The sequence below is a fragment of the Lolium perenne genome, chromosome 7, assembly GCF_019359855.2.
Source record: "Lolium perenne isolate Kyuss_39 chromosome 7, Kyuss_2.0, whole genome shotgun sequence".
NCBI lineage: Eukaryota > Viridiplantae > Streptophyta > Magnoliopsida > Poales > Poaceae > Lolium > Lolium perenne.
In genome coordinates, this window is record NC_067250.2 from 100,304,924 (window position 1) to 100,326,287 (window position 21,364).

A 21,364-nucleotide genomic window follows, 5' to 3' on the forward strand; every position below is an offset into this window, starting at 1 on the left:
TTCTTTGTCGTAATGCCCTAAGTAAATCTCACAGTAGTCATCATGATATGTATGTGCATTGTTATGCCCTCTCTATTTGTCAATTGCCCAACCGTAATTTGTTTACCCAACATGTTATTTATCTTATTGGAGAGACACCACTAGTGAACTGTGGACCCCGGTCCATTCTTTTACATATGAAATACAACCTACTGCAATCATTGTTCTTTTTTGTTTTCTGCAAGCAAACATCATTTTCCACACCATACGTTTAATCCTTTGTTTTCAGCAAGCCGGTGAGATTGACAACCTCACTGTTAAGTTGGGACAAAGTAGTTTGATTGTGTTGTGCAGGTTCCACGTTGGCACCGGAATCCCTGGTGTTGCGCCGCACTACACTCTTTCACCAACAACCTTCACGTGATCTTCATCTCCTACTGGTTTGATAACCTTGGTTTCTTACTGAGGGAAAACTCGCTGCTGTACTCATCATACCATCCTCTTGGGGTTCCCAACGGACGTGTGCTTTACCGTCACAAGCAGTACCCTCGACAACACATATCCTATTCTTATAGGTGGGCACTTTGATTTGCTAAGATTTTCACACGGGAAGAGTGAAGATAGGTTTAACAACTATTAGCCTTTCTTATTCAATGTTGTTATTGTCAGTCTAAATTTAAGAGAGGTTTCAATGATTGGGAGGCAGTTTAATTGGGGAAATAACCTTCCTGAGCCTATATAGTAAGAAAAATTGGTTTGTGTATTAATAACTACTATACTAAACCTTAACAGCTTCCTTTTTTCTCCTAATTTTGATTTTTTTTTGGGATTAATGATGGGCTGGCACGTATGAGTTTAGATAGTTTGATTTTCACAACAACTTTATGTGTGCACTTTTGGTGCTCTCTAAGATTTTTAGGGAAGCTGGAAAACACAGAAGCAAATTCTTTCTTTCCATCCTCGCGTAGCTGTAGCATTCATGTGGATGGTCAAAGTGCCCTCTGCCCACGCCGCTTAAGGCTGCATCGATTTCCCACCCCATCAGCCAATTTTCCTCCACCTCTCTATCTCTTCTCTCTCATCTACCCTCTTTTTCCATTGCCGCCGGCGGCATCCTTGCTCCAGGGATGGTGCCCTGCTCCCTTCTTTGGCCACAGCCAGCACCGTCGCACCATGCTTCCGCCTCCTCCTCCTCTCCCGTTTCCCCGCCGTTGTGGTGCTCGGCGGCGCCCCTACTCGCTCGCCCGGGAAACCCTAGCCCCGCCCTGGGCTTGGTCGCCGGCTGCTCCTCCGACGGCGCTCCTCCGACTGCTCTTCCTCGTGGATCATGCCGCGAGGCTGTACGCCTGCGCATCCGAGGGCTCCGCCTGGCCGGCCGTTGGCAGCCATAGCCACGGGCAGATGCATCATGAGGCCCAACCGGGAGGAGCTGTGCCAGGGGCAGGAGGTGCCCATGTCGCTGGGAGTCGGCCATTCTTGTGCGGCCCTGTTGGGGAAGTCGGCATCGCTAGGAGCAGCGGTGTGGCGGACGGCCACCGTGTGCCTCGCCCTTCGAGCCACCTCCACAGGTCGTCAGCTCGGCGTCGACTTCGGCTGAAGCGGCAGGAGGCAGGCTGCCGTGAGAAGCGAGCCAATGCCCCGTCGTAACTGCCAAGGCTTTTGCTTCTAATTGATTTATTACTCTGTCTGTCCCTCCGCTCTCTCTTTCTTTTCTGTTTGTTTGTCAAATCATGTTACCCCTGCTCTATTTCGATCTGTAATAGGATCAGCTCTAGCCGTATCTGGTTGTTTTGATTTGCATCTGGGTCTCCGTAGTGACAACTTCATCTGAATCTCTATCCCCATAATAACTATTTGCGTGTATGTAGGTTAAAGGAACAACTGCAGTCAGTCAGCCGAGATATGTGTTGCATCAAGGCCATCAGTGGAGAATTGTCCCGAAAAGGAAATACATCAAAATTTAGACAAATATGCGACATCCTTTTCGGCACGGAGGGATTATATGAAGTATGAACTGGATTCTATCATTGTTGATTGCAAGGTACCTCCCTCAACACACACACACACACACACTACTATCCAGTATTTTATTTGCTTACTCCTACATGAAAACAAATATGAGGCCAGCCCAATTTAATCAATTGTTCCACAGGGAATACAAATTATGCTGTTACTTCTTTTGTTTCTCCTGAGAAGGCTGCTATCAACTGTCCGATGCGGAAGATCATGGACAAGCATCGCGATGCCGTAAAAAGAGGTGATGTTTTTTCCCAATTTTACATGTAATGGCAAGCAATGATTATACTTTCTGTTTCCTGATGGTTTGGTGTTAAAAAATAGAGTACTACAACGTTGGCTTAATAAGCGTGTGATAGAATCAAACAATTCATGTATGTCTGGTGCTGAAATGTGATAGCATTCTACGATGCAGATTTCCTGTTTCTACACAATTAAACTAAATTCAGAATGCCGTAGTGTTTTCTTACTACAATGAGTATTTAGGAGCATGCCATTGAATTCAAGAATTCATGTGTTCTGGTGCTGCTGACGGTTTGATGGTTCTAGAGATCTGTCAGTAAACGTATTTTCAAAGTATTTCATTAAATCGTGCTGCTCTTTGTATCTGAATCGAATGGCAGTAGACAACCCACACTTTAGCAATACTTTTTCCAGGCATTTTTTTCGAGTTGCTTTGTATGCATTATGGATTGATTTTCACTCTTGCCCTCTCTTTCTTGGCCTGTAGCTAGCTTCTTCTATTTATTTTGTTATTTCTTGATTCTTTACAAGGAAAGGTTTGGGTTACAAGTTAAAATCACTACAATATTTTCCCTGTATGATTAAAGCTTAGGTGCATGCAATAGATTCAAAGAATTTGTCGGTTTCAACTGCTGATAACATCCTTTTTTAAGAGGCTACCCATAGCATTCTATATGCATACTTGCTATTTCTTCAGGAAAAAAAATCCTAATTCAAAATTCAGGTCACTGAACCTTTTGTTTAATGTGATTCACATTTAGGAGTGTACTATAGAATAAAAACGTTCAAGTTTTCCTGGTGTCGACGGAAATTTGATAGTTATAGAGAACTCTGAATAAAGAAAGTGACTAATGTGGTACAGTCTATTAAGAGGCTATGTTTTTTCGGAGCAGCAATGCATTTATATTTGTTAAAGAAAGTGACTGATGTGGTACAGTCTATTAAGAGGCTATGTTTTTCCAGTTTAAATTAATATACTGACATGAAGTATTCTGGAGTTGCTGGTTCTCCTTGGAAGTTACAGGGCTATTTTTACAGTTGACAAATTTTATAGGATGGCAATGAACTTGGATTTCTAAGTGCAATATAGCTCCTATTTTCTCTGATGATTGGTCCTTAATGAAGGTGTTGTGCACATCACCGTTGAATCAAAGTACTGCATTTGACACTAATAGAAACTCAATTACTTCAGGCTAGCTTCTACATGGATTATATTATTTAGATATTTCACTTCCAAAATTGTATACCTCGCTGTGGAACGGAGATCGCAGCTTCTTAGTATATTTCCATATCCTTTTGCCGCGTTGTCTTCCCCTCCCATCTCGAACATAGAAAAAAATAAGTGAGATGTGATGGTGGATACTATTTGCTTATTTAGAGACTAGGATTGAACCATGCATGGTTTTAAAGGCGTCGCCTAAGCGACGCTTAAGCGTCCGAGCGTTCCAGGAGGGCAAGGCGTCGGCGTCGCCTTTGTTTTTTGCCCAAGGCGTCCAAAGGCATCTCCAAGCCGTCCAAAGGCGTCGCCTAGGCGTCAAATCGCTGCCTTGCAAGAATCTGGACGCCTCTGTTCTGTGCGCGGGAAACTTTGGGCTGGCAGGAGGGGAAAACGGAAATGGCGGGCTGGGAGGGAAATTGAGGGCCATCTATTGTGGAAAGAGAGGGGAGATAGAGAGGGGGAGCTCCTCTCACGCGACCTCCCCAGCTCTGTCCAGATCTGCTACTGCTCCTTCATCTGTCGGCCTCCCCAGCTCCTGCCAAGCTTCTGGCGACTCCTCCCACTGGTGCATCCCTCTCCCAGAGGGAAAACAATGTACAACTTCCATGACAGTTTCTTTTGGTGCCTTGGTGGTGTCTGGTGTGTGTATGTGATGCACTTCTTCTTGCCTGCTTTGCCTCTTCTAGCCTCTGCTCATCCTACCTACCTGATGCTCTGCTTCAAGCAAGGCAGCCTCAAAGGCGTCGCCTTGCAATGCGCCTTGAGCGCCTAGGCGTTGTGGCCCCCCCCCCCCCCCCCCCATCACCTTGGGACGCCTTGGTGCCTTTAAAACCATGGAACCATGAAACTTCGCCAACGTGCATAGTTCTCATGTGTTATTCATGCTTATGTCGGTCATAAAATGTAAAATATCTTGCGACGACCTTCATCAAGAGCTAAATGGGAAATGCTACAAAAGCTAAATATGACATTCGGTTTAATTTTGAGTACTTGTTTATTTTCTCAGTTTTTAGTCTATCCAAAGTAATATTTTAATTACTTACATTATTAGTTTTCATGTTGCAATCCAAAGTCTGGTTCTATTTTTTGGTAGTTAATTCATGAATATTGCTCTACACAACCACATAATTTATGACCGGAGTTTTGGTTATGATAAATTTGATTTCAAGACTTGATAGGCCTTCTTGAATCTTGTTGGGAATGTTGTCCATATTTGTATCACATTTTTACGATTCTAGACATTTGAACATTCTTTTGTGTGACTAGATATAAAATCCTAAACCACTTGATTTTTAGTGTATCAATATCATTATCTCTGTAGTACTTTTACGATCATGCACTATATGCATTGATCAATGTTTTCTTACTAAAATTATATGCATGTATATTTTGTTGCCTCTTGGTTGCTGCCATTTTTGCTTTATGGCATGTTAGAAAATGTTCTTCAACATTGTAAGTCTACAAATAGATGTGTAATATAATATAGTAATATTCATACATGGTATCTTGCTCTACTTGCATGTATATAAGAGTGAAGCACACAAGAATGTGGACACTGATTCATATGTCTTGGCCAATGAGGAATCATGGATAGAAAAATACAATTCTGTTCTGAGGTAATTATAATTTTTGCCTTTTTAACGCTTTATTATTAGTTCACAACAGTTTTTCTAAGCATGGATGTATTCCACTTATTTTATGCTCAGAAAACATGCACTGCGTCTGACTTAGATTCATTCCTTGGTGATATTTCCTTCCTCGGATGAATATCCTCTTTCAGTCACTTTCTGTTTGGTGAATCCATGGGTCTTGATGCACTGCAATTGGTGGTTGCGGAAATCCATGTAGTTCGATGTGATATTGATGAAACATGCTAAAAATTCTAGCTCTATATTATTAGATTTTGTGCTGGTGATCTGATTGATTTTGATTAGATTAATACTTCCATTTGTGTGCCTCCCCTGCATGTCTTATATCTAATAGGGCAGCAATTTGCAGCAAACATAAATCAAAAGCAGTACATGGATGATTCTACAATTTGGTCACTCTAGGACATCTATATCACATCTCTGCTAACTAAAAGATAGATCATAATGACCATTAATTTTTTTAGAATAATTACTTAGCCTATTATATATTGATACTACACCTGCTCTCACAAGGCATTAAAAAGTGTACTGCCAACTACACCACCTCATTATCTAAATCCATACACCTGCAAATAAGCAATATACTTTCTCTTTTGCTACAATTAAAAGTCAACAGATCCACTGGATCGTTCCTTCCTCTTTTAGCCAGAACAAAGTACTTCGTGGCCATATCTACTGCCATTTCTCATAATCACTTGAGTTTATGGTCATACAATTTTTCTCAGATGAGTTATGGTCGAAGCAGTACTTGGTTGGAACAATTCATTGTTATGGATGTGCAGTGTTCAGTTGAATCAAATGGATGGTAGACATGAATCAAAGGACTGTGCAGTTCCAACATAGTTCTACTGACCCTACTGGGAATTGCATCCACCCAATAATCATATCGCCGCCGCAACGTACCGCCGTGAACACCACTGGCACAAGTCCTTTGCGGACGTCCACATCATCTCACAGGAGGCACAAATTGTTCATTCGCTGTACTAGGTCATTTGTTTGTGTAGTATGTTTTCTTTGCGCGCTTATCTATTGCACTATGTAATGGGAAGTTGCTTCGTCATCCACTTCTGAATAGAGCTAGCTTCGCAACTTTCCAGTTTGTTTCCGGTTGTAACATCTAGATGATGGAATGACATTGTTTTCCCCATTGGCAGTTTTGCATCACATTGCCATTTACAAGTAGATTTAGATTCTGATTTTTAAAGTGGCTGATGCTTTGTATTGTTTTTCCTGGAGCAGTAAAGGTTGGATGTTCTGCAAACCACTACCTAATTTTGGATATTTTTTTCATGTTGTTTATCCTGTGAATCCTACCACACCTCCATGTCCTCGGCGTAGTTTAAAATGCAAACGTCGCGCGCATACTGTTAGACTATTAGTATATGTATTTTGCACAATCAGTTCATTAACGTTGTTTTCACTGTTCTTTTTACAGAATTAACTCTTTACTGACGCCATCAAGTTTCCTGCTCATTCTCGCTGCCCCTTGAATACAAGTGCAGCCAGTAAGTTTGTACTGGGACCTTTTGTGATCATGTATTCTTTCTGCATAAATGCTTTGAAGCTGTTTTAATTGCAACGTTTCGGTTTTATCATATCAGCTTGGCTCAGTAAGATGACATTTATTACTGAATTAGTAGTTCTTCTATGTCATTTTTATAATGAAGTAGTGTGTTAGGGTGATAGGAAAAACTGGGATTTTTAACACAGATATATCGGTACAACTGATTGCATGACTAGGATATTTCTCAAGTAGTCAGGTACGGAACTTCAACTATTTGTAGATGACTGTTACATTCAGTGTTTAAGCTACCCACAAGAACTACTGAACTTTCGAGTACAAAATTACCAGGTGGTGTATCCCATGTTCAGCGGCCCCTCTGCCGTAATTAGTGACTATTTGTATGGTTGTAACATAATCAGTATTTGTTTCCATATCATCTCTTCCTGTTCTGCTTGGGTCCTTTGGTAATGGGCTATCTTTTATACTATATAGATTTGGCTTTTGCCTTGCTTTTCTAGATTTAGTTAGTTTATATGTACCGTCCAACACAAGAATCCGTCAATTATTCATTTTGAGAATAAAATTCAGGAGACTGCTGTCACTTTTCTCCTTTGTTTCCTTTAACTTGATGGTACCAATTAATATGCAAACACAATAGTTCAATTGTTCACAGCGAAATAGTATGATACAGTCAAGTTGTTCACTTTTCAGATTTTGATGCTTCTAGCATTGCAGTGTAACAGATACCCGTTTTCAGTATAAAGTAGTCAAGAAATAATAACATACCAGCCAGCTGATGGATCAGCATGCTTACTCAGACCGGTCACTTCAATCATTTTCCTCCCAATTCACCTTATGTTGCTCTCCATCTGCCGATGGCTGCTACCACCGATTCTTCCCGCTCTGCTGCTCTTCCTGCCTCTGCTTCGTACTAGCGACCGGTGGTCCTCCCTCTCCAAGCTCGCTAATGAACTTAGCGACGGCGAGCTGTTGGATCTTGGCCTGCAGCTAGGCCATATCGGTGGGGACGGTGACGGAGTAAAACTCCCGCTTCTCTTCTCTATCGGACACTTACTCACAAATCTCGAATGGTTCTGCTCATCGATAGGCGTTTGGACACTATTTCTTTTCTTTTCTTCTTATCGCCTGAGTCCCGTCAGTCAGGATGGGGATTTGGTGCACATGGGCACCAGTGCTCCCTCCACTTTCAGATTTTTAATTTTTTTTTAAATCTCACACTTTTATTTTTCCAAAAATTTTGGCATTAAATATGTAGATAGATATGTATAGGAGGAGTTTACGCAAAAAGTCCCAATAAAAAATACTTTAAATTTTGATAAATACAAAATAAACAAATTTTTGATAAAAAGACATACTATTTTAATACTATTGTACTAACATTTACTGTCACAAATTTATCTTTTTTATATTTCCCAAAATACAACGTAACTTTTAACGGGACTTTTTTGCATACATCCATATTATACATATCTATCTATATATTTAACACCATAATTTTTAAAGATAGAAGTTGAGATTTTAGAAATTTTAAAAATCTGAAATTGAAGGGAGCCCTGGTGCCCATGTGTCAAAGACACTTTTTGCGTCAGTCAAGACATATGTACTATACTAAAAATATAGAAAGAATCTAGCAAAAAAAATGAGACGAGGCAATCATGTTTTAGAGGATGAGACGAAGCAATCAGTATTGATTCGTCACATATGGGCCATGTATTGTAGTGCAGCCCACCAAATCAGACAACCGTATAGCCCGGTGAATTGCGAAAATGTCCCCGTTCCCTTTTTAGTACACCACACTTTCAACCTGGCACTCTGTAAATTATTAAATAACCTAGCAATTAAAAAAATGTAGCTACACGTGCGCGGCGTGCCACCGCACCTTTATTTGCTAGTGAATACAGATTGGGAATCTAAATTTCCACTGGGCATAGTATGGACCCTAGCACGTATTGAGGCGTTGTCAGAGCACGCTCCTATACTTGTAACCATAAGAAGGTAAATTCAAGTTTAAACTTGAATGGCTATCATCAAGGTTTTTCTGACATGGTTAAGAAAGTGTTGGAGAAATATGCATCCAACCACAATCCTATTCAAAGATGGAATAAAAAATGCACGCAATGCGTAAATACCTTGGAGGATGGTCAAGACATATGTTTGAGTAGTTAAGAAGGCTTCGCTTATCATCCGTTATTGATGAGTTAGAAGCCTTCACAGAAGTACGACCATTATCTACGCAAGAGATTAAACTCAATAGTCAATCCAATGCGTAGATTGATTGTCTTCTGCCAGAGGAGGAACTCAAATGGTTCCAACGTTCGAAAGGCCAAATTCATTTTAGAAGGAAAAATTCATTTTAGAAGGCCAAATTCATTTTTATAAAGCTGCTTTCCTCCATGAATTGCTTGACTTGGCAAAGACAACACATATCATCATATTCTTATAGGTGGGCACTTTAATTTTCTAAGATATCCACACGAGAAGATTAAAGATAAATTTGATAACTATTAGCTTTTCTTGTTCAATATTGTTATTGTCGGTCTAGATTTAAGAAAGGTTTCAATGATTGAGAGGCAGTTTACTTGCGTAATAACCTTCTCTACATAAGAAAATTGGCTTGTGTACTAATGAACACTAATTGGGAATCTAAATTTTCACTGGTCATAGTACGAGACCTAGCATGTATTGAGGCGTTGTCAGAGCATGCTCCTATACTTGTAACCATAAGAACGTCAATTCAAGTTTAAACTTGATGGCTACATCATGAAGGTTTTTCTGACATAATTAGTAAAGTGTGGGAGAAACCTGTATCCAACGATAATCCTATCCAAAGGTGGAATAATAAAATACACGTAATGCGTAAATACCTTGGAGGATGGTCAAGACATATGTCTGGGCACTTAAAAAAGGCTTCGCTTATCATCCGTTATTGATGAGTTAGAAGCCTTCATAGAAGTACGACCATTGTCTATGCAAGATATTTAACTCAATAGTCAATCCAATGCGTAGATTGCTTGTCTTCTGCGAGAGAAGGAACTCAAATGGTATCAACGTTCGAAAGGCCAAATTCATTTTAGAAGGGAACTTGAATATAAGATACTTTCACTAGGTGAATGCCCCGTGCGTTGCTACTGGCTAATAAACACGATAAATATAGAGAAATTGATTTACATATTTTTATAAATGAGTGGGTCAAGAATAATATATATGTTATGGATGACTATATCGAAACAACACATTTGTGTCTTTATCCTGAATTCTTGCTATACGCCGACCAACATAGAGGTAGTGCATTCATTATCATGTTGGGCTTTCATGCCACCTTAAACAAAACAAAAAAACATGATCTAGAGGTAAACAGTCAAAATATAATTGACAACATCAATACAAGATGCACGTACCCAATAAGTCAACATGGAACCGTGCTATAGGGAGCTCATTTTTTGAAATTTTTGAGAAGTTGATTTTGAAGTCTCAAAAAAGTCCATATAAGAAACATGTATGTAGTGAAGTACACTACAAGTGTGCAAATTTTAATGTGAAATACATATTATTTTGGTTTCAGCAAAAGGACAAATCGGACAAATTTTAGAAGATTCAAAGTTTGTACCCCCTAGTCTGCAGATTTATCATGTTTTCTGAGGCTAAAATATATGGTATTTAGTGCTGATAATGTACACGGTTCTGGCTCCTACTCTGGTCGAAGAAAAATAAAGTACATCAAATCTACATGGATGAAAAATACTTTGTAAATACTTTAAGGACACAAACCATAAGAACTCACCAATCTTTATTTATTTACAAGAATCATGATCCACCAATATTTTAAGCAAAATATTTATCATAGAAGTTGTATTAGGAGGCATACTGCTGAATGAACACCACCCTCATGAGATAAAATACACTCTCTTAGAGACAAATTAAATTATACATGGTGAAGTACATACGAGATGGCCCATGTGCAGCTGATTCGATCTTCAAGTAGCTGAGCATGGAAATTTCTTGTAGGGTCTTCCGTATTCTCATATGTCAGAAATAAAGATCAGCGCTCTATCTTGGAGCAACTCGACCATCCTTCCGGCCAACAACATCTGCGTCTCTGTCAAGCCGTCTTGTGTGGATCCTGTTACTGTGGCTACTTTGTCTGAGGTTTGGGTCCGGGTCCACGGCATTCCGGAGGAGGCTAGGAGTGACCATATCATTGAGCTCATCTCCCAGACCATTGGCAAGCTTGTCACCGTGGACCCCCTCTCTCTCCCAGGCGCCGGGCCGGTGCGCATGCTGATCCTCTGCCCTGAGCCCGCGAAGCTCGCCTGCACTCTTCCACACGTCTTCTTTGGGAAGGGTGGCCGGGCCTTGACGGTTGAGGTGGAGGGAGATGAGACCCAGGCGGGGTCTCAGACTCCTCCCATCGACCCCTCTCAGTCCCACCATGACGACGACGCCGAGGATGATGATGATTCTTCCGATGGGGACTCTGAGGACGACTTGGGCGGCGACGGCGAGGAGTCCTCTCAGCGACCGGCTCCTGCTGCCGGGGCCGGGGCAGCAGCAGCTCTGGTCGCCAGGCCTGAGGGGCAGTCGGCGCAGTCTCACAGGAGCGCGCCGGCCAAGTTGGGGACAGTGTTCCCCAACGCTCGCCCTGTCGTCACTGTGGAGACTTGCGGCCTGTCCATCCTGGAATACGGGTCCAACTTCCCCCAGGAGACGTCGTCGGCGAGCGTGGGGTTGGACGTGGGCCTCCCGCAGTCGCCGAGGTCGCCAGGACTGGTCTGCTACACGCGCTCCCCAGGCTCTACTCCCACCTCGCCCCTGGGCCCTGCGACCCCTGGTCCTACCGTCCTGGAGCCAGCCTCGGTCTTCCCCAACACTCCCGTGGCTGGCCCCAAGGCGAGGCCCCCGCGACGCCAGCGCCAGTCCACCCAGCCGTCCCGCCACAGCGCTAGACTCGCTCGCTCCCGCACCGGGGCAGAGGCTGTAGCTGAGCAGGCCGAGCGGCGGGCTGCAGCCCGCAACCTCGACTCAGGTACCCGCCCCACTCCTCGCCCCTCCCCCTCTGCTCCCCCTTCTCCCCCGTCGGGCTCTCGGTTCTCTGTTCTTGCTACGGCGTCGCTCGACCACCTTGGTCAGGTGGCGTCGGATTGTGGTGTGATTTTCAGGGGTGAACGCGGCCCTCGGGCTAAACAGCTGGCGGCGATTCAGGCCAAGGAGGTCTACGATGGCGTGCTCGCAGCCTCTCGCGCTCAGTTGGAGCGCGAGAGGGCGACCACTGCGACCCTGTCCGACCCTGTGCAGCTGGCACATGGGTCTGGTCTGGAGACTACCATTGGGTCTATCCCTTTGGCTAGTTCTAACACGGCCCCCCAGGTTAGGGGACCACAAGGGAGACCTCCTCGACCACCGTCCGGACCCTCGACGCGTAGTAGGGCTCGCTCGGTTCCCAGTAGGGGAACCCCCCAATCTAATGTTTCCAATGAGTGAGCCCTTCTTCTCACTCGTTTGGAACATTAGGGGGTTCGAGGCCCCGGGTCGCAAACAACAACTGAAGGAGTACATGCGGTGCGAAAACGTGGATATTGTGGGGCTCCAAGAGACGATTAAGGAGTCCTTCCTCCTCCACGAGCTGGAGGGTCTTAGTAGGCACAAGTTCGCCTGGCATTGGCGCCCTGCGTCGGGTCACTCGGGCGGCATCCTTCTAGGCGTGAAGGAGGATACCTTCGAGGTTGAGGATATGGAGCACGGCGAGTTCTTCGTGAGTATGGCCATCACCCATAAACGTTCTAACCTTAGCTGGGAGGTTATTATTGTTTATGGGCCGGTGGACCATTCGAGGTCTCAGTCCTTCTTGGAGGAGCTGCGGGATAAGATCGCCCGTTGTACCACCCCTGTGGTGGTGGCCGGCGATTTTAACTTGTTACGCTCCCCGGAGGACAAGAGCTCGCGTCGCGTGGACATCCCTAGGATGCGGATGTTCAACGACTGCCTTGCGGATCTCGCCCTTAGAGAGATCACTAGAGTGGGAGCTCGGTTCACTTGGAGCAACAACCGCATTGACCCGGTCCAGAGTGTGCTGGACCGGGTCTTTGTGTCGGTTGAATGGGAAATGGAATTCCCACTTTGCACCCTCAGAGCGGTTACTAGGATCGGGTCTGACCACTCCCCACTCCTACTGTGCTCGGGGGGCTCTACCCCCCCGAGGCTTAACCGCTTCCACTTTGAAAACTTCTGGCTTAATCAGCCAGGGTTCGTGGAGGCGGTTGGCTACAAGTGGGAGCGGGCGGCAGAGTCCCCTCCGCGGGTCTTCAACGCAGTTGATGTTTGGCATCACTGCACGAAGCTTGCCCGCCAGTTTATGAGAGGCTGGGGGCTAACCTCGGGGCGGAGGTACGCCAGAAGAAGGACCTCCTCCTGCGCCAGATCCTGGAGTTAGATCGTGTCGCGGACGAGGTGGGCTTAGGCGATGAGGAGTGGCTTCAGCGCTATGCCCTTGAACACTCGCTCATGGAGATCTACCGTGGGGAGGAGGTCTTCTGGCGACAACGGAGTCGCCAGAATTGGCTCCTCCAGGGGGATGCGAACACTACCTACTTCCATGCGATTGCTAATGGTCGTCGCCGGAAGTGTTCCATCCCCTGTCTTTGGGATGGTGATCTCCTACTGGAGGCGGCCGGGGATATCACCACCCATATCTATACCTTTTATAAAGGTCTCTTTGCGGCTGGCCCCAGGACAGGGGTTGCCCTCGCGGCAGACCTATGGCCAGCTAGGGCCTGGGTCTCCGACGATGAGAATGCCGCTCTTACCCTTCCGTTCCTCTCTACGGAAGTCCGGAGTGCGCTTGAGGGCATGAAGGCTTGCTCGGCCCCTGGCCCTGATGGGCTTCCGGTTGTTTTCTTCCGAAAATTCTGGACGAAACTCCAGGAGACCATCATGCCAATGTTCCAAGAGTTCTACGTTGGAACTCTTGATATGAGGCGCCTGAACTACGGTGTTATTACCCTGATCCCCAAGTTAGTGGGGGCCACAGATATACGCCAATTCAGGCCAATTACTATCATTAACGTAATCCAGCGGTTGTTCTCCAAGGTGTGCGCAGTGAGGTTGGCGCCGGTAATGGAGCGATTACGCACCAATACCAGTTTGCCGTCCTTAAGGGCCGCCATATCCATAATGGGATCCTTGCTCTGCATGAGATTGTGCATGAGGTCAGAAGTCGTCACCAGAGGGGTGTCTTCTTAAAACTTGACTTCCAAAAAGCGTACGACCAGTTGGACTGGTCCTTCCTCCGACAGGTCCTTCAGAGGAGGGGCGTTGACGACCGGATGATTGGCTGGATTATGCAGACGGTGATGTATGGCAGCACAGCCATTAACATCAATGGGGAAGTGGGCCCCTATTTTAGGCCGGCGTGTGGGGTGCGACAGGGGGACCCCCTATCCCCTATCCTCTTCAACGCGGCGGTTGACTCCCATCCTGGAGAGGGCTAGGATTTCGGGCCATATTACTGGAGTGGTCGGGCACTTGATCCCTGGTGGAGGGGTGACCCACCTCCAGTATGCGGACGATACCATGATCATGTTCGAGGGGTCGGACCTAGATATCCAAAACACCAAGTTCCTACTCCTCTGTTTCGAGGCCATGTCGGGCCTCAAAATAAACTTTGACAAAAGTGAGGTTGTGGTCTTGGGGTACCCTCCGGAAACCCAGCAGCGGATCGCTGACAACCTCAATTGCAGGTTGGCAACCTTCCCTGTGAACTACCTGGGAGTACCTATTAGGGATTCTAGGATCCTTATTAGAGATCTCGCCCCTTTGGTGGGGCGAGTTAGAGCGAAGGCTGAACCGTGGTGCGGGAGGTTCACCTCCAAGGGTAGCAAGACGGTTCTCATTGATTCGTGCCTGTCTAGTCTGCCCATGTATATCATGAGCCTGTACATCCTCCCCGAAGGGGTACATGCGGCCTTTGACAAAGAGCTCTCGCGCTTCTTTTGGCAAGACAGGACAGGCCGCCAAAAATACCACATGGTCAAATGGGCCGATGTGTGCGCCCCCAAGGATCTTGGGGGCATAGGGATCATCTCCTCTCGTCACATGAATGTGGCCCTCATGCTTAAATGGGTTTGGAGGATCCTTTCTGATGACGGGGGTCTGTGGCTTAAGTTAATTAAGGTGAAATACCTACGGGGCCGGCCACTCCTTGCTTGCGACCGCCGGGAGGGATCTCAGTTTTGGAGAACCCTCCAGGACATTAAGCAGGAGATTAGAGCGGGACTTTCCCTCTCCATAGGCGATGGTAGAGGGACCATGTTCTGGCTTGACCCGTGGCTGGGTGATCGCCCCATTTGCCTTGACTTCCCGGACCTCTTTGCCATTTGCGCCGACCCCCCTATTCTTGTCTCCGATGCCGCCCAGGGGGCTGGGATATCTTGTTCCATCGCGGTCTCACCCAGGGAGAGGCCCTGAGCCTGACTCGGCTGCGGAACCTCCTCCCGGAAGCTTTGCCGGGAGGACTAGACTCGCCATCTTGGCGCTTGTCGCCATCCGGATCGTTCTCCGTGAGAACGGCCTATAGGGCCTTGTTTAGGGGCCCCTCGCTGCCTTGGACGGCCCCTCTTTTTAAAGCGCCTATCCCGCTTAAGACGAAGATCTTTCTTTGGCAGTTGCTTAGGGATCGCCTTCCCTCTGGGGTGGAGGTTGCGAAGAGGCACGGGCCGGGCGACGGGCTTTGTCCATTGTGTGCGGTCCCGGAGACGGTGACCCACATAATGTTCTCCTGCCCCGCGGCCCGTTTCCTCTGGTGTTTCCTCCAGGAGGCGCTGGGGCCTGAGTGGCAGGCCTCAGACCTCGGGGAGTTCATCGAGGCCCATGCGAACAACACCGGTAGGAGGAGGCGCCTCTTCTGGTTATTGTTCGCGGCCTTGACCTGGACCTTGTGGACTGTGCGTAATAAGTTGGTCATTGAGCGTATCCTGCCTCGACGCGCTTCTGACTCCTTATTCTCTTTCTTGGCTTTGTTGCAGCAGTGGTACCCGCTGTGTAGACAGCAGGACAAGGAGCGCCTGGACGACATGTTGGAGGATCTTCTTGCGGCGGCCCGTCGCCTTTCTACGTCGTCTAGCCTCTGAGTGGCCTCTTCTTTTGGGGTTGTATCGCTTTTCTAGTTCCTCTGGGCATGTTATGTTGTTGTCCCAGCAGACTGTTGTTGTTGTGTGTGTTGTCCTCATCGTGTTGGATCTGAATCTTGTATGACTGTGTTGGCTTTATTTATAAAGCGGGGCGAGAGCCTATTTCGAGGAGAAATAAAGATCAGCAACAATAACATAAGGAAAATGTGGTTCTCAAACTATTAGTGCCCAATTTCAATAAGAAGAAGCCATTATTCGTGCCAAACTGGAGCTACTTTATCCCACCTAATCGTGTATTGAGGGCGGCTGGAAGAGCTGGGGATGCTTCACCTCATCTCCTACAAAATGAAATAGGACAAGAAGGAATTAACCGGTCAATCAATCTAAACAATATATGTTCGCCATTGGTACTTTCTGTAGAATACAAGAAAGATGTAAACTGTAAAGCAATTCTTCTGAACGAAATGTCCAATGGTATCAAAAGGCAACATTCGAACAGTTAATAGTAATGCCAAAAAATCCATGATGGCTTGCTAGCTTCATATAATGTTGAAATTAGAAAAACTAAGGCGGTATGCCAGTGCGAGTCAATCGCCAAGGCAGTCTAGAAGCTACCTTATCACTTACTCTAGACAAATAAGGAAAAATGCATAGTAAATTACGAATATCTAAGGTGTGGGATTTATCATTTACCTTCTTAAACTATGAGGCCTTAGGTTTTTCAAAGATCAAACAATGAATATCAAGGTCGAGGTCTTTAAGTTATATTTTAAAATAGCAGGTAAATATGGCAAATGGTTAAAGTACTCACCATATCCGCCACAAAAAAACTCAAACATAATTGAAATATACATAGATAGCACAATGGATTATCATGTTTTGAGCAAAAAAATCGAGCAAAATAAACAAGATCATAGCCGAGGGATGCAATATGGTTCGCTGAAATTTCGACGGTACATAGTTCAAGAGGAATACATCCCACATAATCAGAAACTTCCCATACGAAGCATACACTGGGGACTTCTCATTTTATGTTTCAGTAACTACTATTAGCAAATATCATGCTGAGAAATTACATAATCCATGGATTCTCAGTTATTACCTTTTGAACAATGGACTCCCCACCAAGGATTCCCTACGACAAACAAACCAAGATCAGACCTAGAAAATAACACGTAGCGGTGATATTACTTGTGCAATGCATCTGTTTGGCTTTGATGGCAACGTCAGAATAAGGTGAATATGGGCTTCTAGGGTAAAATCATATATTAATCTCTTGCAAGAAAAACATTTATAATTAATATCATTATAACTCATCACGTCGTCAACCATAGAATCACCAAGACTGTAAGGCTAAAGCTTAGTAACATAACCTCTAAGGCAAGCTAAATCTTCTTGTCTTATTATTCATTCACTTCACGTGTACATTTTGCATACATAGCTATATCTGGAGGCTATAAATTCCTACACAAATATAACGACATATATACAATGAAGATGGGTGTGCATTTTCTCAATTTATCTTCTCCAAACCAGATTTACATAGACAAAATAGATTTTACTAGCCAACAAAAAGTGGCTACATATAAAATTTTGTACTTATAGCCAACATTTTGGCAATGCATATAATCAAACATAAATTTTAAAGTTCCATCCGCGAGTCGAAGTGATTGGGCCGAAAGAAAAGTTACTCCCTCCGATCTAAATAAATCGACGTGAGCCATGCACATCGAGTACCCTATCTACGTACATATGTGATGTCGATTAAAGATGATCAGAGGGAGTACTTACCAAGGTAGTTGAAAATATTGAAGTTCCAGAAATTAATTTTCTACACAATCCTTATGAGTGGCATATACCAGTTAGTTGTATATACAGAGAGAGGAACATGATTCTTATGCATGGCATGTCTTTCATGGATAAATCCCATAAAGTGTGTGCCTCTGAAAATAAAGAGCGAACCTCAAGATAATGCAATGGAAAATATTGAATCTACACGTAAAATCTTGAACAGAAATCAGAGCTATAAATGATATGTACACGTGCAAAATGAATCTCAAAAATATGAGCATGTGTGAAAGGCAAAAGAAGTAAAACTTTGTAAATATCTTTTTGTACCAGCCAGGAGTATAGAGTAGCAACAACCACTACATGTTGCAACCTAACCTGTGAACTTGTTAGTTTCTGTCGGATGGTGCTCCTCAACACGGTGGAAAATATTTCCATCATACCAACAGCCAAGAAAGGTCAAAGGATCTTCGATTTTTATCCGAATATATTGTTACAATAGTTACCAAAATCTATACTCAACCGCAGTAATCTACAACACTGCACATGACTAAAATTCCTAACTGATATAGGTAAAATCATAAGTAAACTAAGAATAAAAAAAATCCAGAAGCACAAGCATTATTAACTATACATATACAATTGCTATAGTTTACTCCGAGTGACTGAATTTTTTGCAGTGGTAAGCATCAAAGACACATTTGCTATAGTCCACATACCATGGTTGATTCTGTGTGAATGTGCTCCCCTATCTCCTACATTTTTTTAGAGGAAAATGTTCTTCTACCCATCCTCACTTACTCTCTAGTCTGCAGACCTTACCTTACATACTTCCTAAGATCAAAATTTTGTACAAAAATAGCAGTTAAATTAGACACGGGTCTGCAAAACTGATAATTGAAAATTTGACTTGTATTTTCGTATATTGGGAGCTCAAACCACAAACAATATATATTGTTCAAAAAAAATCACCAAATTTCTTTGTGAACGACAACCCGAAATTGTACCTTTGCTTCATCGTGACAATGCAATCAATCAGAAATCTCACTCCAACATCAAGCTCACATGCATCAGCTCCTACTGTACGTAGTATGCACATCTTCCATAGCACATTCGCTTGTCAGTAGTAATTGGACAAAGCTCATCCAGGAATCCATGGAGAATAGAGATCCAGCATCTTATTGCAGTGCTGCACATGGAGCACAGGAGTCAGAAATAAAGTGTTGCAGTGTTGGGTTTGAAAAAATAGAAGCAAAAAATAAGATGTTGGAGAATAGAGATCCAACATCTTATCTGTTACCATTACCATTGGCAACGCCCGCCAGCGCAACAAGGCGTCTAAGAGAGAGATGAGAGTGACGTACATGTGACAGTGTCGAGGTAGTTGTAGCTCCTCGAGCTCCTCCGCCGGTAGATGGAAAGGCGGCGCCACAAGTCCCTGGACCACGAGCCCTCGCGACAAGAACGGCAGAGGCCAGGAGCGCCACTCCAATGGTCGACCATGGCCACTACTGGATCAGACAACAGTAGGGGGAGCTTCGTCCGCTTTTCCCGCACCCCCAATTTGGGATTCATGATGGGAGCAACACCCAGAGATGGAGTTGGCGCTCCTGGTGGCGGTGTGGTCCTCATAGGGGAGATGGCGGAGGTGATCTAGACGAGAGGAAGGAGACGAGGATTCGGGGACAGGAGGAAGGGGTGAGAGGATTGCTTCCTATCTTTCATTCTTTTTTTTGAACAAATCTTTCATTCTTTTGGGGAAATGCAAGGCAAGATATATGTGCTAATTAATTTGTATTGATTAGTGATTTGATTAGCTCTAGCACATGAAGTAGGGGCAACTTGTTGTTAAATTTGATCGGATGGTTGGATGTTAGAGCGGAGACCTCAGATTAGATTGGAGGGTCTGGATGCTTTCATTCTCCTTCACCAAACACGTTGTATGACATTCGGCTTCGCTGCGCTGCGGCCTCCCCGCCTCCCGTCGACGCTGCGGCACGCCGGTGGTGGCTCGTGGTGGGCGGCGGCCAGGTTCTTTGATATGTGCCGCTGCATCCCCCCGCCTATCGCCGGGGCGTGGAGGTGATCTTGGGCTTCTTCCGCGGCACGAGGGCGCCCGGGGCAGCAGCCCTGGGTTCGACGGTGGAGGCGGCCCTCTTCTTCGCCAGAGGTGGTCGGCTGGTTGCTGGGGTGGCGGATCACATGATCCGTCGACTTCGGCGATGAAGATCTAGTCGACGGCGAGCTAGCGGTGAAGGGGCCACCGGTGAAAACCGTGACTTGACTTTGTTCTTGGCGGATGATGGCGGCGGCTATTGGCGTCGTTCCCTTGCGAAGGCATCATCTTTGCTGGCCTTTCCGCATGTTCTCGCCGAGTTGGGGATTCGCGGCTGTCGGTGAAAACCGTGCCTCGATTGGCGGGCGATGGCGGCGTTAAGCGTCGCTTCCTTCTTGAAGGCATCGTCGTCGCAGTCTGCGGCTACTCACTCGTGCTGCTCCGGGGGAAACCCTAGATCCAGCCAGGATCGGACGATGACGGCTCTCCTTGGGTCGTTCTACCTCTTGGGGCATCATTTTTGGAGCAGCGGCTGGATGGAGGTGGATCTTGGTGGTGTGGTGTTCATCTACCACGTTGTCGTCAATGATTCTCAGCGGCTTGGAGCTGCGGGGTGTCGAAGACGGGCGAGGATTGCTGGACGCGTGCAGGATGGTGGAGCTGTCTGGCGTCATGGTGACATCGACGACAGGTCTAGCACGGTCAATGCGTTGATCTCACTTGGAGATGGGTTCGAGATAGATGGTGGTTGCGAACTCTGCGACGTGTGCAATGGCACACCCTCAGGATTTTGCTTTATTGGATGATGTGCGTTGGTGTACCGTCAGGGAGTATGGTCTTGTTCTTGGTCCCCCTTCATCGTAGGTATAGTGAGTTATCGCTAAGTAGGAGGCTTCAAGTTAATCTTTGTATTCTCCTTGTAAGGCTTTGCGAATAATTTAATAAAAGAAAGCTGTGTGCATCCTTTGGATGCAGAGGCTGGGGCGATGCTCCTTGATCGAAAAATACGATCAACTCTAATATAATAGTACAGATAGTGTAGTAAATGGCAGACACCGGAAGAAACTTATTTACTCTCTTGTACAAGATGAGGGTACGATCAAAGGACATGAGCAACCCAAAGCATACATAACAAATTATTACAAAAGTATGTTTGGGGAGAACTTCGCGATGAACGAATCTTGTATATTCCACAAATTTCCGATGAGGAAAATGCCCATCTTACCGCACCTTATATTGAGGCTGAAGTAAAAAAAAAATGTGCTTTTCTGGCCAAGTTATCATCAAATCAGACCTGCTCGAGGTAGCAATGATCCAACAGCAGGGCCATCTCCAGAAATTTGGGGCCCCTGTGTGAAATGCAAATGGGGCCCTAATTTTCAAAAAATCCATGTAACCAACTTAACTGATGTGATTCCGTTTCCTGGCAGCGAATTGCTGACCGGCTTTGTTCTTTAGGAATCGACACCAGACGTCGGAGCGAGTGAAAAGAAGAAGCACGGAACAGCGAGATGGGTTAGGCCACACTCATGGTCCGGTGCTCGAAGCCAAGGGCTAAACAAACTTGATTCATGGATCAATGCATTTTAGAGCCTTTGTTTTTGCAAAAACGAAAATGAATGTAGCTACATCGTGTAACTTGCACTGGTGGAAAAAGGGGCTTTGGTCGCGGTTGGCAACTGCCATTAGTCGCGGTGGCGCAACCGCGACCAAAGTATCGCGACTAAAGGCCCCCCCCTTTAGTCGCGGTTCCTTACGAACCGCGAC

At 45.3% G+C, this 21,364-nt stretch overlaps 2 long non-coding RNA genes across 3 annotated transcripts; one reads left to right on the top strand and one right to left on the bottom strand.

Moving 5' to 3' along the window:
• Positions 1–1,853: 1,853 nt before the first annotated feature.
• Positions 1,854–3,225, top strand: LOC127312747 (uncharacterized). The gene is made up of 3 exons (XR_007858565.2): positions 1,854–2,020; positions 2,176–2,236; positions 2,411–3,225. It is a non-coding gene; the product is annotated as an uncharacterized lncRNA (long non-coding RNA).
• Positions 3,226–15,418: 12,193 nt separating this feature from the next.
• On the bottom strand, positions 15,419–19,278 carry LOC127316483 (uncharacterized). Of its 2 annotated transcripts, XR_007860458.2 has the most exons (5): positions 18,906–19,278; positions 18,549–18,730; positions 16,856–16,888; positions 16,039–16,091; positions 15,419–15,912 (listed from the first exon to the last, which is right to left on the bottom strand). It is a non-coding gene; the product is annotated as an uncharacterized lncRNA (long non-coding RNA). The 2 variants fall into 2 exon arrangements; XR_011749381.1 differs by lacking the exon at positions 15,419–15,912 and having other exon boundaries at positions 15,920–16,091; positions 16,856–18,730.
• Positions 19,279–21,364: the final 2,086 nt, after the last annotated feature.